The sequence below is a fragment of the Triticum dicoccoides genome, chromosome 3B (assembly GCF_002162155.2).
Source record: "Triticum dicoccoides isolate Atlit2015 ecotype Zavitan chromosome 3B, WEW_v2.0, whole genome shotgun sequence".
Taxonomy (NCBI): Eukaryota; Viridiplantae; Streptophyta; class Magnoliopsida; order Poales; family Poaceae; genus Triticum; species Triticum dicoccoides.
Window position 1 is genome coordinate 753,105,048 of NC_041385.1, and position 15,946 is coordinate 753,120,993.

General features: G+C 45.2%; 1 long non-coding RNA gene across 1 annotated transcript; it reads left to right on the forward strand.

Moving 5' to 3' along the window:
• Window positions 1–2,944: 2,944 nt before the first annotated feature.
• On the forward strand, window positions 2,945–4,439 carry LOC119278273. The gene is made up of 2 exons (XR_005137673.1): window positions 2,945–3,703; window positions 3,891–4,439. It is a non-coding gene; the product is annotated as an uncharacterized LOC119278273 (long non-coding RNA).
• The last annotated feature ends 11,507 nt before the right edge of the window (window positions 4,440–15,946 follow it).

Genomic DNA, 15,946 nt, shown 5'->3' on the forward strand with positions numbered 1-15,946 from the left:
CTTGGATCGGTGCAGAAGGCGTAGACGATGGTGGCGAGGCCGATGGATGCGTCAGGGAGGCGAGGAGGTGGCTCAGGGCGCGACAACAGCGGATGGTGGCGACGGTGACGCTCGGGTGTGCGAGAGGGAGAGGCAAGGGAGAGACGAAGGGGGAGAGTGAGGAGGTCAGGGGGTCCAGAGCGGCGCCGAGGAGGGGCTTCGAGGCGCCTCGGTGAGGCATTCGAACAGGGAGGTGCGTCGATGCTCGTGGATATGTCGGGGAGGCGAGAGGAGCACGGAGGCTGCGTCTACGGCGAGCGGCGGCGACGAGCTCCGCTCGGGCAGAGAGGGAGAGAGAGCAGAGGAGAGGATGTGGACGAGAGAGTGAGCGAAGGGTTCCAGAGGGGTAGCGTGGCAACGTTGGAGGCGTCCAGGCGTCGGGGACGCAGGCAGGCAGGGTGGAGGTGGCCAGGGTGCGTGCCGGCGCGCTGCGGCCACGCGCTCGTCCTCTTGGCAAGGAGGAAGACGACAGGGGAAGGGGCCAGGTGGGCTGGGCTGGCCAACTGGGCCGGCCAAGTGGGCTGCAGGTAAGCCAGGTAGGTCTTCTGCTCTGTTTTAATTTTTGTTCTGTTTTCTTTTTATCCAGTTTTTTTGCCACTGCTTGTGAATTCAAAATGAACTAGCAGAGTGACCCGCGCATTTGTGCGGCTAGATTTTAATAATGTATGTACATATGCTATTTTAGATTTTGATAGGGTCAGCTCATAAGTTTTTCGTTATTTTCATATATGAATATGCTATATGCAATGTTATTGTGTTAAGTAAATAACTGATAATTCGAAACTAATTTATGTGGCGATAAAATTATCATTTATATATTAGCAGCTAAATTTAGGAAGTTATGCAACACACATTCTAGTGGCTCCTAGTCTACTTTTGTATTCATAATCGGCTGACAATGTCGCCAAGGAATGCTTGATTCTGTATGATATTTTAATAATATAAATAAACTTCAACCAAGAAATCAACCTAAATATGGATGTCTTACATTCGAACATGATTTTTTTCTTCTTCCGTGCGCCTCATCGTTAGCGGGGCAATCTTGCCTGTAGTTTTATTACGTACTGTCATACTTAGTATTTTTAAAAATTTAAATATATATTTTTTTAAATAAACTTCAACCAAGAAATCAATCTAAATATGGATGTCTTACATTGGAACATGATTTTTTTTCTTCCTCCATGCGCCTCATCATTAGGGGGGCGTTCTTGCCTGTAGATTTAATACATAATGTGATGCTTAGTATTTTTTCTAATTTAAATATGGATTTTTTTTCTTCCTCCATCAGCTAACGATCTTTCTTATTCGTATAATACATATTATCATTTCATAATATAAATAAACTTCTACCAAGAAATAAGTTTAAATATGAATTCTTTTTCTTCCTTCGTCAACCAACTTTAATTCTTATTCGGATATATTCATCAATACATTGACGTTTTCATATGTTGAAATATAGATAAAGATTTATAGAAAGTTGAATTCAAATGAGACCGATTACTTAGCTTCATAGAATCGTTTTTGGTATTTTGTTCAAAGCACTAATTTTTTGATATCCTTAAGAAAATCATACTTATATTTCTATTGACTCTCTACGCATCAATTTACCACTGCATCTATCTTTCGATGGACAGTGTTCTTTTTATCAAAAAAAGTGTGGTGTCATCAATGTAGATTACTTATTAGAACTTCAGTAAATAAATTTCAAAATGGCATATATGTTTTTTTTTTGCATTCTTACTCTGTATTCTCTATGTACCTCGGTCATTTGTTCCATTACCTCCTTAATATCATATCTTCTTGAGGTCACCGCTCTTGAATCAACATGACATACTTGGATTCTGTGGGTAAGCCCGGTGACATGTCTTTTTGGCGATAAAATTACACTTTTTTTGTAGTTTCCAATCCACAATTTTAACTTACGATTTCCATTTATAATACGTCAAAAAATAAATGACATATTGCATAAATGTATTTCTGCAGTCAATATGATGTTGTTATTGCATGCCCAAACATGCAATTTTGCCGGTATTAGTGTAAAGAATGTAAAATATTTCTTTTATGTATGCCTCTTATAATTTGAAGAATTATGTATTTTTGTTTCGTATGTACATTTACTTTTACTTGATCCTACTCAGACTATTTTACAATGAAAAAATCTTAATAAATAATATCAACGATTGTTATTAGCAACTCAAAAAACCATTGTAATTAGAAGACACGTCATAATTATTTTTGAAAAAACATGTGATTTTGGCACTTCGATGTTCACGTATTTTCAGTCCATTCATGATTCATTGCTGCTAACGTCCTAATGTACGCGTACATTATGATTAAACAAACTTTTATTGATAATTTGTCGGTCCAAAAATTTATGCTATCTATGTACACATGTATTTTTTATGTGGGTAGGGGAAGTTTTCTTGCCCGTGGATAAAAACATTTGTTATCGCAATGTGAAGGGATGCTCAAAAAAAATATCCAATGTGAAGAGCTAATGTTTTAAAAGAGGTTTGAATTGATTAGTTTGTTAAAATCAGAACTTTTTTTCCTAATTAAAACCGGCACCGTGGTAGTATTGCGGCCGGACTCTGGGCGCTCAAGACTCCTTTTTTATGCCAGCCGCGTTTTTCTTCAGTTGTTTGGCAGTCGTGTGTTTTTATAGAAGCTGGCAGCCATGATCTTTTTCTTTGGGTGGAAGCTGGCAGCCCTACTTTATAGGGAAATGTTTACGATCGGCACGCCGGCCGAACGTTCAGCCGGACGCTCGCTGTGCGTTAGATCCATATGGATGGAACGCATCAGCTCGACCTTTTCTGGGTCTATGCACCGCTTTTAGCCAGCCTTATCTTCTCAGTTCTCACCAGAACACCGTCCTCCACTCGTTTTCTTTCCTGTCTCTCCTTCGTTCTTCCCAAATCGATCCCTTTTTAGCTCCCCTCGCCATGAACTCCACACCACCATGGATGCAGCCTTCAAGCACCCCCCCTCCCTCCCCTCTCTACCTCCCTACTGAAGCGCGTCCTCACCACCTAGGTGGCGACGAGCTGCTCTGTGCCCTCCCCCGTCCCTGTGAGCTTGAGGCGACGGCGCTCGCACACCATGCGGACGTGACACCATTTTTTTGCAAGACGCCATACTTCTTGCTATGACTTTGTTTTTTATTTTTAGCTGGTTGCAACTTTTTGATTTGTCGGTTCCAGCTTTTTATTTTGCCGGTTGTAGCAATTTCATCCATGAGCATCAATCTTTGATTCGTTGGTTCCAACATTTTTTCCCATCGGCAGTAGCTTTTCACTTTGCTGGTTCCAACTTTTGATTTCGCCGGTCACAACAACCCCCCTTTTTCGAGAGTAGCAAATCTTTGATTCATAGGTTGTAGCATTTTATTTCGTCAATAGTAGCTTTTTGCTGGAGGAAGGGGATCGATGAAGAATTTTTTGGCTACAACCATGTACCACAGAAGCTTCAACCATGTGTGCTGCGAGCTGTGTACACTAGAGCTACAACCGGAGACGCCCGTCGCCGACGAGGCTGCAACCAGCACGGGCGGTGCAACCGGTGTCCAGCGAGCTGCAAGCGACACAACGGCAAGCTTCAAACCTTGTGGGTCACCATGCCGGTGATGGTGACCATACCGGTGAGGGGAGCTGCAACCATGGTGGTGAGGTGTTGGAACCGTCTTTTATTTTTGCTACGACCAGCCACATGTTTTGCTACATTTCGGTGACGGAGATCCATGGTTTTGCTGGAACTGGCATTTGTTTTTGCTGGAACCGGCTAAAATTTTGATCCAACTGACTTTTTTTGGTTTTCTTAGTTGCTCAGATTGTTTTTTTGCTGGAACATAGTGCTGCAAAATTGACGATGACGGTGAGCCGGCGGCGGCGACGCCATGCTTCCATGGGGTGCGCGATCTGCTGGAACCGGCTTTGGCCGCAAGCTCCAGTAGGCTTTCAGTGGAGCTGCATCTCACAGATCGATGGGTGGCGCTGGGAACGACGGTGAGATTGGAAGGGCATGTGACAATGGCAACGGCGAGCGGCGGCGAGGTGCAGCGAGCTGTGTGGACGGACGTGGAGGACGATGGGGCGGCGACCACGCCGTGCGTGGAGCGAGCGGGAGGCTGTGCGCGTGTAAATCGCTAGTTGTTTTAGGATAGAAAAGAAGGAGTCAACGGCTGTTAGTTGCCAGATCAGACGTCTGCGGTGCGACCGGCCGAAATTTCGGCCGGCGCACCGACGCCTATCACTCGCCTACTTTATAAGGCTGCCTAATTTATTGATCAAACTTTTAGCTGTTCACGTCTGATTCACTCGGTCAAACTTTGTTTTATTGAGCGGACAAACTTTTTTTAATAGGACAAACATGTGACTTGAATGAAAGATGTGTCAGAACAATTTTCATGTGTCACGCCAAATTGGTTGTACATAACTTTATTTGTATGTAACGCTGTATCTTTAAATCTTCACGGTTAATATATAGAATTGATGGCCGAGATAATTTAGTATATGTGGACGAACGTAATGGCTTGTTTGCCTCTTGTTTTTATTAAATAATAGATTCAAACAATGACAAAACACTCTGAATAATTTTATGGTGCTAGATGGACTTTTCCAACAGCACATAAAACATTTCAAAGTTATTTAAAAATATATCCCATATATTATGAATATAATTCCAAATTCAAATACAATAATGATTTAAATTCATTGCCCAAAATATTCCTTACAAATGTTCATTATTTTTGGTTTTGTGCAAAAGCCTAGCCAAAAATATTAAACAGTTAATAAGAACATTTTGAGAAACACTCAATGCAATTTTCCAGGGTTCTTTGCCCTTCTTAAATTAAATCTTGAGGCTTCCAAATTTCCTCAATTCAGGTTTCAAAAATTTAAACATGATGCAAGCAAGATGCAATACTAGGCAGCACCAGAAGCTAGGGATGTGACAACTCACCCCCACTAAACAAGAATCTCGTCCCAAGATTCAAGCGTAGGGTAAGATGATGGGGGAACGCAACTAATGCAATCTTCACGATCCAGGTTGCACTTCAAATGAACGTTGATTCAGTCACCATCTTTGTCTCGTCGTCTTGCTCTGAGAACTCGAGCCAACATGACAATGAGAGGATAGGGAAAACTCTAAAAGAATTGATCATCTCAGAGATCAAGCAACTCAGGATCAACTCACGGAGTGAGATATAGCAACATCTCTCGAGCTGAGACACGAAGCACACATCTAGAGGAATTGAGTGGAACAGATGACGAGGGTTCACTAGGTAGACAACCATTCCACACTTAAGAAGGTGGTGAACGGATGTCAACGTAGCGAGGAGTTGAGTTGCCATGATACCATAACGGGGCACCTTAGGGAAGGTGACTCATATAAATATCCCCTTAAGTGGCAAAAAGAATTACCTTTGATTCAGAGATCATTGAAACTCTTTATACCAGCCTAAGGCAATTCTCGAGCGATCGTTTGGAGGGGTTCGGTAGAATGGCATACCCGGATTAGAATGGATGATGTGGATTACCTTGTTGAAAACAACACAAGGAATGATTTTAGTAACTCGGGAGAAGCTCAACAGTAGAGAGTGAGTCTACTGTTTGAAAAGTTATAGCGTAACCGAGGAAACTGAGAGCAATCCTAGTTAGTGCCAATGATAACACCTAGCGCTTGTGCGTGCTCTCAAGAACTTGAGCATTTCCATATTCATCAAGGTTTTACCAATATCCGTGTCAAGGATTCTGGCAACACAACGTACTACCATGATGAGCATCGATGGATGATGCAGATGCAAAGGAAGATAATCTTCTCATATTTCACTTTAGCGGGGCCAAGGGAACAAAATCGGGATGATCAACCGAGAGACATTTAGCACTCCGCTTCTAATGTTCTCCTTGATGTGCTAGTGTATCCCATTCATAGATATGGTTTAATATCTAGAACATCAAGTAAAAGGTCGGACTTCGGGAACATAAAAATCCATAAGAGACAACTAGGGAGTAAATCCTACGAAATCCTTATGGGGAGGTGGCCAACTTCCTCAATCAAGATACTACAATAATGGGTCTTCCAGCCGGGTGTGTTGTCCATGATATCCACTTTACCGGGTTATAGAGAGACCAATATTATAATTCTTGGGACACGTTCCAACCATCATATCTGCCTGAGATTCAGATCTGGTTGGTGTCAGGATATACCAGACTCATCAAGTCTAGAAGGAAAAATGAAAGTTTGCAACACACATCAACGAGATGGCGTTGCGAGATTCTCGGGAAATGAACTATGATAGCAAGCTCCAAAACATGAGCTGGTTCTGCTACGTACATGTGAACACACTGTCCCAGACAAGCATGGCCACGTAGTAGTCTTATAATAAAACACTACCAAGTTCAGGTGGGGAACCATCATCGAGGATATCGAAGTCCTTGATTAAGCCCGGGTTAGCTCTTAAAAGGAACTCCTTCTCCTGGAACAAATCAGTCAGTGGCTTGGTGTGCTAGGGAATACATATGGAGTGGAGATAGCGAGCCTGTCAGACCATAGCATACTTCGCACATGCATGACTGACTTGGGATGGTTCGAGATGAAGCAACATTGACTTCTCGAGGTCACGGCGGCAACTTGCATCAGATGCACGTGAATCTGAGAAAGTCACTTCTTTCATCCAACACATGCTTCATGAACGGGACATGAAGATAATGCTTATAGAAGTTTCCAACACTAGCTGGATGTTCAACACGAATCATGAGGGGGAACAAAATGCCGTTGATGGGCTCAACAGCAACTCATCAGAATTTCCATATCACTGGACTTCCACCATTATGTGAACAATGTGATAGTATTGGTCAGACCAAAGGATATAACGGTGTATGCTCGAGGAAAATCCACGAGTAAGATAACATTACGATCATCGTTGGTTCTGATTTGATTTGATAATAGCCCATGCCCCAAATCAAAGGTCGGATAAAATGATAGGTCCATTAACTGATCACGAGTCGATGAAAATATCAACTTTCTTTAACACACATACAAGATATCCCTTAAAATGAACCAAGTCAGACAAGCTTTTATCCTCCAACTCTCCAAGTTGTTGTTTAGCTTAGCCAACTAGCACAGGTATCCAACATGGATTCTTGGAGAAAGGGTGGTTTCGAAAACCAACTTGATCACGAGCTCAACACAGCGATCAGGTGACAACCTAGCGATACTTCCGAGAAGATATTCGGAAAATCACGAACCACCGATATGCTATTAAGCTCGAGAACAATCTTGCTTTTCAGGGCAAGACGAGATGATCAAATAAGCAAGGGATTGGCATATCCCTAACTCATTGATCGAAAGGTGCACCGAAAATAAGGACTAGGTAGCACAATTTATCTTAGAATGATGATTCAAAACCAACACGCTAAGAATGAAATTATTGTCCTTTAACTACCAAGCAATGGAGTTGCTAGGAGTATAAATTTCACACATCATGATTCACATGTCGGCATTCCGGTTGCAACAACACGGGAGCCGAGAAATGAATAATGAGGGCGAGAAGTATCATTGTATCAAGAGTTCATAGGATGGTGTGCAATTCCCATGATATTCTTGATATAAAGATGGTAATACTCCAAGGTAGGACAGAGCCAGAGCTAGATTAGCATTTTGATCTGCGGAACACAACTACTTTGACTCAATTCTAGATATGGATGAGGTACTGGAGTTTGTTTCTCCTAGTCATTCCAGAATAGAATGGCTTGACGGACCACAAGAATAATAGGCATCGATAACACGAATGCATAACTAGTCCTGACTATCAATTGATAGACAGGGGTCAGAATACAACTACAGAGGGACAACTCAAAGGAACATAACACTTTCTGAGTTGTGGATCCATGGATTAGCATGTCGAACGAGTTCAACATATTTCTTCCGGATAACCCATGCGGAGAAGGTAGAACTGGCAGAATCACAATGTAGAATGAAGGACCCATTAAGAGCACTCTTGTTGTAATCTCTTGGTTCAAGAACTTCTGCCATACGCAGTTCATGGCATTTGGAAGAATGATATACCACGGACCTCGAGGACTATCACAAAGGTTACTAATATCCTAAAGGAACTAGCAAACACTATCAACATGAGGTAAGTAGGGTGAATCTCGGGTTCAAACCCAGGAATAGAATACCTACTACTAAGTGGCATCACGAGATGCTTTCGAGAATGATGGCCAGAATCATCACACTGGGAACACAAAGCATGGCTAGATTACTAGGTGATACTCTAGACACCTAGTGTCATAATAATAGCTCCAACATAAATGTTGAGGCAATGAAATACCTCAACACACTGATTAGTATGGTTAATCTGGCCCAAAGGGACATCGAGAATAGGAGGAAGGGATTTGCAAATGCATCAGATTATAAGAAACCTGGGGTGACTCGGACAGCATAACGGCTGTAAATGCTCAAAAAGATTTGAGACAAGCTACAAAAATGGTGGCATAACCACTCAACATCATAATATCAAGGTTCCGAGACCAACTATGAACAAACGAAAGTAGTAGGGACTGAACCGAGGCTTGAATCTAACAATCTTATAAGTCTACGGATTAGTAACACGTGATCCTGATAGAAAGAAGAGAGAGCCTAGTTTCTTAACCCCGTAGGAAAGATAAGATGACTTAGATCAGAAGGGCATAAGGTATAAGGAGTAAAAAGAGCCTTACGTTCCATGCCACAATCAATTCCCTGGGATAACTAAAGCATTTCTAGACTCAACTTCGACCAGTTTGGCTTGGTAATCCTACAGGCAGTTAAGCTCTGATACCAAAGCTGTTAGGACCCCGATCCTATGCCACACCGATCTAGCATGTAACACCTCATATCACTTTGCGGCCACATGCATGGTATTCCCACGGGTGTCGCCTTACCAGGCATGGGACCGTTTGCGCCTTTTGGCTCACGTATATGATAGTGTCGCTAGCATCCATATGACAAAGAACCTGGGCTGACATGACTAGTCGTAAACCCAAAGTGGCACTAACTTACAGGGACAGGCATACATGACCCAGCAACCAACGTGTCGGTCATCAGCGAGTGAATCCGGGATGTAGCAGCTGGGCTAGCAGGACTCCGGTAAACCGGGCTGTAGCAGGCTAACAGGACTCCAGTATACACCGCGTGACATTTCCCTGAAGGAACAGACACAGGAACGAACAAGGACACATGCCGGTCAGCCTAAGTGTTCCGGAGCAGTAGCAAGCTACCAAGGCTTAGTGGAAGCACTAGGAGACATTTCCTGGTAAGAGAGGCTACCAAGGATAAACAACTAGATAGTCAGATCCCACACATACCAAGCATTTCAATAACATACACACAATATGCTTGATATGTGCAAATACAACATGGCATCACAACATGACTCTATGACTCAAGTATTTTATTCAATAGGCTCCGAGAAGCGAGATATTACAATCATGGGTCGCATGACCCAACATTCAGAGCATACAAGTCAAAGCACACGCGGAATCTTAACATGTCTGAGAACAGACAACTATAAATGGAAAAGGTTGAGAAGCCTGACTATCTACCAGATCCTGCCGAGGGCACAAGATCGTAGTTGAGGTAACAAGCTAAACGTCAAAGTCCACATGAAACTACTAGTGAGACTGAAGTCTCTCTGCAAAAACATAAAATAGGCAAACGTGAGTACAAATGTACCCAACAAGACTTACATCAAAACTATTTACATATGCATCATTATCAACAAAGGGGATGGTAGGTTTTAACTGCAGCAAGCCAGCTTTGACTCGGTGGCTATCCTGAACTACAACTGCAAGTAACTCTTTTGAGGTGGCGCACACGAGTCCACATATTCACCATATCAATACACCACTATGGATCCGCTCCCGTCTCCCTATGAGAACGCCATCCATAGCACTCACGCTTATCTTGCGCATTTTAGAGTATCCACTTTCACTTGTCTATGAACTGTACAGGCAACCCAGAAGTCCTTTACCGCAGACACGACTATTCGAATAGATGATGTTAACCCTGCAAGGGTGTACTTCTTCACACACGCTCTCGCCACTTACCACCATGTACACATTGTGTATCTCGGCAACCTTCAAGAGGAAGCCTGGCGAGGGAGTCTGCCACGACCTGACTAACCACACAAGTCTCTAGTCCAGGTTTATCGCCTATTCGGGTTCCATCCGCAAGGAGATGCGGCCGGGGTGTCGCTCACGGCCCCAATCGATGTGAGCAGGGTTCCCAAGCCCACCATCCGGGTGCCACTTGGTACACCATGCCACTGTGCCTAGTCTGTCCCAAGAGCACCTATACCGGGTGCCACTTGGTAGACTACTAACACCACCTACAAACACCAGAAACTAGTTGCGACTCCTGGACAGAGATCAAGTCGGTTAATAAGTCGAGAGAGTCAATTAAGGATCCCAATGTGTGGTAGTAGTTGTTCATGGATCACAAACACAGAACTCAGTTCCTAAGGACGGCTTCAATGAGACAACCCACCATGTACTCCTACATTGCCTCTCACTACTACCTTTACCAAATCGTGTTCACACACTTAGCAAACACACAGTAGGACATGTTCATCACTGATCCAATTCATCCCCGATGAATCAGACCTGACACAACTCTAAGCATAGCAGGCATGACAAACAAGCATGAATGAGTAGGCATATGAGGGCTCAAACAACTCCTACTCATGCTAGTGGGTTTCATCTATTTACTGTGGCAATGACAGGTCATGCAGAGGAAAGGGGTTCAACTACCGCAACATGTAACAGTTGAATCGTTGTTGTCCTAATGCAGTAAAAGAGAGCAGGAGCGAGAGAGTGGGATTGTATCCGAATGAACAAGGGGGTTTTGCTTGCCTGACACTTCTGAAGATAATATAGTTCTTCATCGGTGTCAATGAACTCATCGTCGGTACCACGTCTACTGAGGGGGAACAATTACCGGCAATAGAGAGGGAACACAATCAATGCAATGCAAAAATATGATGCATGATCACGACATGGCAAAATGAATCTGTTGGCCTAGTGCAACTACGACCAGATGGACTTGGGTCATTTTGAACCAAAGGTTCAATCCCAAACTCAAATTATGAATTTAAATAGTGCCTTATCATGTTTTGCACTAAAAAGCAAGGTTATGTTGTTTAAACATGTATGATGATGGTACAGATGGATAGATTGGATTTTTCTATATATAAATTATTTCATTTGGAGTTACGGTTGATTTTCTATGAATTTTAGAAGTTTTGGGCATTTTCTGGAATTTCCTGAACAAAAATTAATCCAGAAAATGAGTTATGGCGTCAGCACTACGTCACTGTGACGTCAGCAGGTCAATAGGGGCTGGTCCGGGTCAAACCTGACCAGTGGGTCCCACGTGTCAGTGGTTAACTAAACTAACTGAATTTAGTTAGTCTTAACCTAGGTTAATTAGCAGGGCAGGGCCCCACCTGTCATTGACCCATGGAAGGTCAAACAGGTGTCAAACCGGGTCAAATTCGTCGGAGTTGACCCGGGGCTCGTTGCCGGCAGGGCCAGGGACGGCGGAGAGGTGCGGGTTTCCTCCTTTGGCGACCAAATTGACGGGGGAGAGAGGCTACGTGGAGCTGGAGCTCGCGCGCATCGAGTGGTGGTGGTGGGAGGTGGTGGGGTGGCCGGACACGTCGCCGGCGATGACCTTGGCGGTCGCCGGAGTTCGGGCGACGTCGGCTCCGATGCTAGGGGAGCACGGCGAGGCGCGTGGGAAGTGCTACGGGCTCGTGCGAGTGCGGCGGAGACGATGACATGCTCGGAATCGATCCAATGTGGCTGTGGTCATGACGGTGACGTGCGGTAGCGGCGGCGGGTGCGGCCGAGCTCAGTGCGGTTGCTGTGGTGCTTGAGAGCGAGAACGGAAAGGGGGAGGAGGAAGAGGAGCTCATGGGGAGTCGGTTGGAGTAGACGGCGAGCTTGTGGAGGGGACGGAGCAAGCGGGGCGGCAATGGCAATCTCGGCGGACCGAGGTTGAAGAAGACGGCGGGGACGGTGATTCGGGGCTTCCGACGTCGCTTGGATCGATGCAGAAGGCGTAGACGACGGTGGCGATGGCGATGGATGCGTCGGGGAGGCGAGGAGGTGGCTCAGGGTGCGGCAACAGCGGATGGTGGCGACGGTGATGCTGGGGTGTGTGAGAGGGAGAGGCAAGGGAGAGACGAAGGGGGAGAGTGAGGAGGTCAGGTGGTCCAGAGCGGCGCCGGGGAGGGGCTTCGAGGTGCCTCGGTGAGGCAGGCGAGCAGGGAGGTGCGGCGATGCTCGTGGATACGTCGGGGAGGCAAGGGAGAGAAGAAGTCCCAACAAGCCCTACTTCACGCCGAGTCCAAGCTTCATGAGCAAAAGAGAAGACCGCGAGACGAGCACCACCAAGACGGTGCTACGGCTACAACAACCACTTTGGCATCTTCGCCAAGTGCTATCAAGGCATCTTCGCCTTTGGACGTACGGCATCTTCGCCTACTTCCCACGTGTACGACTACATCGACTTCATCAAGTCCAAGGCGACTACCTATGAGCGAGGGCGACGCTTCCATCTTTGGAAGCCCCTCAAGGAAGATGGCCAAGCATGGGAAACTCCCTTCGGTCATGGAGACGAGCTACGAGGTGCCACATCATATGGGCCTCCAACACCAAGACGGTGACAAGACGTTCGAGCAAGGGCCATCCCCTTCGACTACGGCGACGAGCGCGAACCTCTTCTACAACATGAAGACGGCACCCACATTGGACTCATACTCCGATTCAAGCTACGCGACCGCGCATGGAGACATTTGCACCTACATCTCTTCGACACCCACATATGTCGAGATGCCCCAAGTGCCATGTGAGGAGAGCCACCACACCATGAGTGACATGAGTGACTCCACCATACGTGACATTGAGAGCATTTCCTATGAGAGCACTAGTGCAGAACCGGGCAATAGCACCGGTTTGTAAGGCCCTTTAGTGCCGGTTCCATAACCGGCACTAAAGTGTGGGCACTAAATGCCCCCACCCTTTAGTACCGGTTCAGCACGAACCGGTGCTAAAGGGCAACCACGTGGCACGAGCCAGCTCCGGGGGCCTGGAGCCTTTTAGTACCGGTTGGTAAGACCAGCCGGTACTATAAGGTTTTGGGTTTTTTAGTTTTATGATTTCTTTTTCATTTAATTTTGTGTTTCCATTTTAATTCTTTTTCGCTGCCTGGTATTTTACGATACTACACATTGTACACGTTATGCATATATATATGTATATATATAAAAATAGAATTTCTAGTAGAACCAATCATGCATATATATATATCATCAATGTCTCACAAACCACCATATTAATTAATTCACACATACACACATGTATAGCTATATACAATTTCTCCTACATATGCATGTTGCCTTTGGAGCCAGTGACATTAGCCTAATTGGTGCCTTCGGAGCACGATGACAATTGGAAGTGGTTTTCATGGGGGCGGTAGCGGGTAATAGTATTCTCCCTTCGGATTTATGACCTGGTCGAGCAAAAATCCCGCTATTTCCTCTTGAAGTGCTTCTACGCACTCCGTTTCTAGGAGCTTCTCCCGCACCTCTTTGAACTGTTAAGAAGGAGATCAATATGCATGTGTATTAGTTGTGTGACTAGATATCGATAATGGTGTAAAAATTGTGAATAGTGTTCTGACAAGCGTACCCATTCCTGTCTTTGAGATCTGCTCCTTTCGAATGCCATCATGCGAATGTTCTCGCAAACGCAGAATGCACACAGATCAGTCCCCTGCGCCTGCTTCAGGGCCTTTACGAGAATGGAATTTGATCAGATAATAATTAATCAAGCATGATAATTAAAGAGATGGCAGCTAGCTAGCTAGCTAGTACTACTTAATTACTTACCTTGGATCGAAACCATTTAAGCTTTTGTTTCCATTCGCCTTCCGTGACCTTGATGAACCTTGCCCAAGCCCTGCCCGCCGACAAAGAAAATGAATAAAGGGGTTATTAAATAGTTCATATCATGAAATAACGAACTAAATAGGCCGAGATATATAGTTAATAATGATTGAAATTACCTGTTGACTATCCCAAACAAGATGTTATAGTCAGTTTTTGCTTTGGGTAGTGAGTCCAGTATTTCAACTGTTCCGTCGTCAACTTTAATGATACACAAGACCCAGTGAAATCTGCATGCACACACGTTTGCATGTCTTAATTAAGCGGGCATATGTAAGCAAAAACATGTAGCTAGCTAGTAGGCAAAAATAGAGAATTTGTAGTACAAGACAGTGTGACTCACTGGAAGTTGTAAGGAAGTAGTATATCTTCATTGTATTTGAGGCGCTTCAAGAACTCTAGCATGTTGTCCTCTACGTCCGTTTGATGATGTGCATTTATCCGCCATGTGTATTCATTAACGGTGTTTGGGTCAATGAACCCAATGCCAAAGCGTCCACCTTTTCTCATTTCATACATCTTCATCCTGCATAATACCACAGAAAAGAATATAGTGAGGATAATTACAGGTAATGATTGATCAAAAGGATCACTGCAGCTAGCTTGAGACTTAAATTACAGAAAGAAATCACTTACAGACAATAGCAACTGATGATAGATTTGTCGAGTGCATCTTGATTGTATAACTGAAACAGTTCAGAATACTCAACGGACAGAGCTTTCTCATGGAAGTAATGCTCCTCCTTGACATTCACCATGAGGGAAAATTGATCTGAAATCTTGGTAATGTTCATGTACCATTGATGCAATTCATACATTCTCGTTGGGAGGTTCTTGACCTTGTTTGGCGCGACCAAAGGTTGGCCCCGGACATATTTCCGTTTTATTTCATCCTCTCTAAGCACAGGCATGGGCTCGATCTCGAGGAGTTGTCCAACAGTGATGTTGAGAACTTCAGCCTGCATTATATGCTCCTCCGTTATTACCACATTGCCCACCTCGGGAACATAAATTGTTTGCCCACAATAATATTGGGCGCGGGTACTGTCATGTGTTGTTGGCACAACAAGCGAGGGGATCGATTGCGCCGCCTGCTCTCCCAGTTGGGGAATGGTTTTCCGCATTTTTTGACAGCTGCTTCTTGTTTGCTCGATCCCGAGCTCGCCTCCTTACGTAGACGTGCTTGATTTAACTTCCTAATGTGGCGCTCATAGTCTGTGTCAACAGGCTTGGGAGCTGGTGGTTGAGCCATACGAATGAAGTGGTCAATCATTTCCTCAGGCACTTTCTCCCTTGGCGGCGGTGGCGGTTTCGGTGCAAAATAGGCTTCCACCTCGGCCTTCGATATGGCTGCGATTTCCTCCTTGGACCTGTCATAAGCCCTCTGCGGAAGAGGCGTGAGGCTTGGACCATATTTATATCGCTTGCCTCCGCCTGGCCTTCCTGTACTACCTCGACTCGTACCGCTACGCACCATAGCTGCGGGGTGTCTCTTCTGCGATTGCTGAGGCGGCGGAGACGGCTGACGGGGATGAGTTGGACAAGGAGGAGTGGCCGCCTGAAGCTGTGCCGGACTTGGAGGAGGAGTGGCCTGAGGTTGTGCCGGACTTGGAGGAGGAGTGGACGTCTGACGCTGTGGCGGACTTGGAGGAGGAGGAGTGGCGTGACACTTTACCGGACTTGGAGGAGGAGTGGCCTGACTCTTTGCCGGACTTGGTGGACTTGCAGGAGCGGGAGACTGCTGACTCGGTGGCAGACTTCGACGAGGAGTCGGCTGACGCGGTGTCGGTGGCCTTCGAAAGATGATGCAATCCTTTTTCCCTATGATGATACGATGTTTGGCCTCTCCGAGAAAGCGCTCGTCGTCACCTCCAGGAATGTCAAGCTGTAGCTCCGAATATGGTGGGTCCACCACCT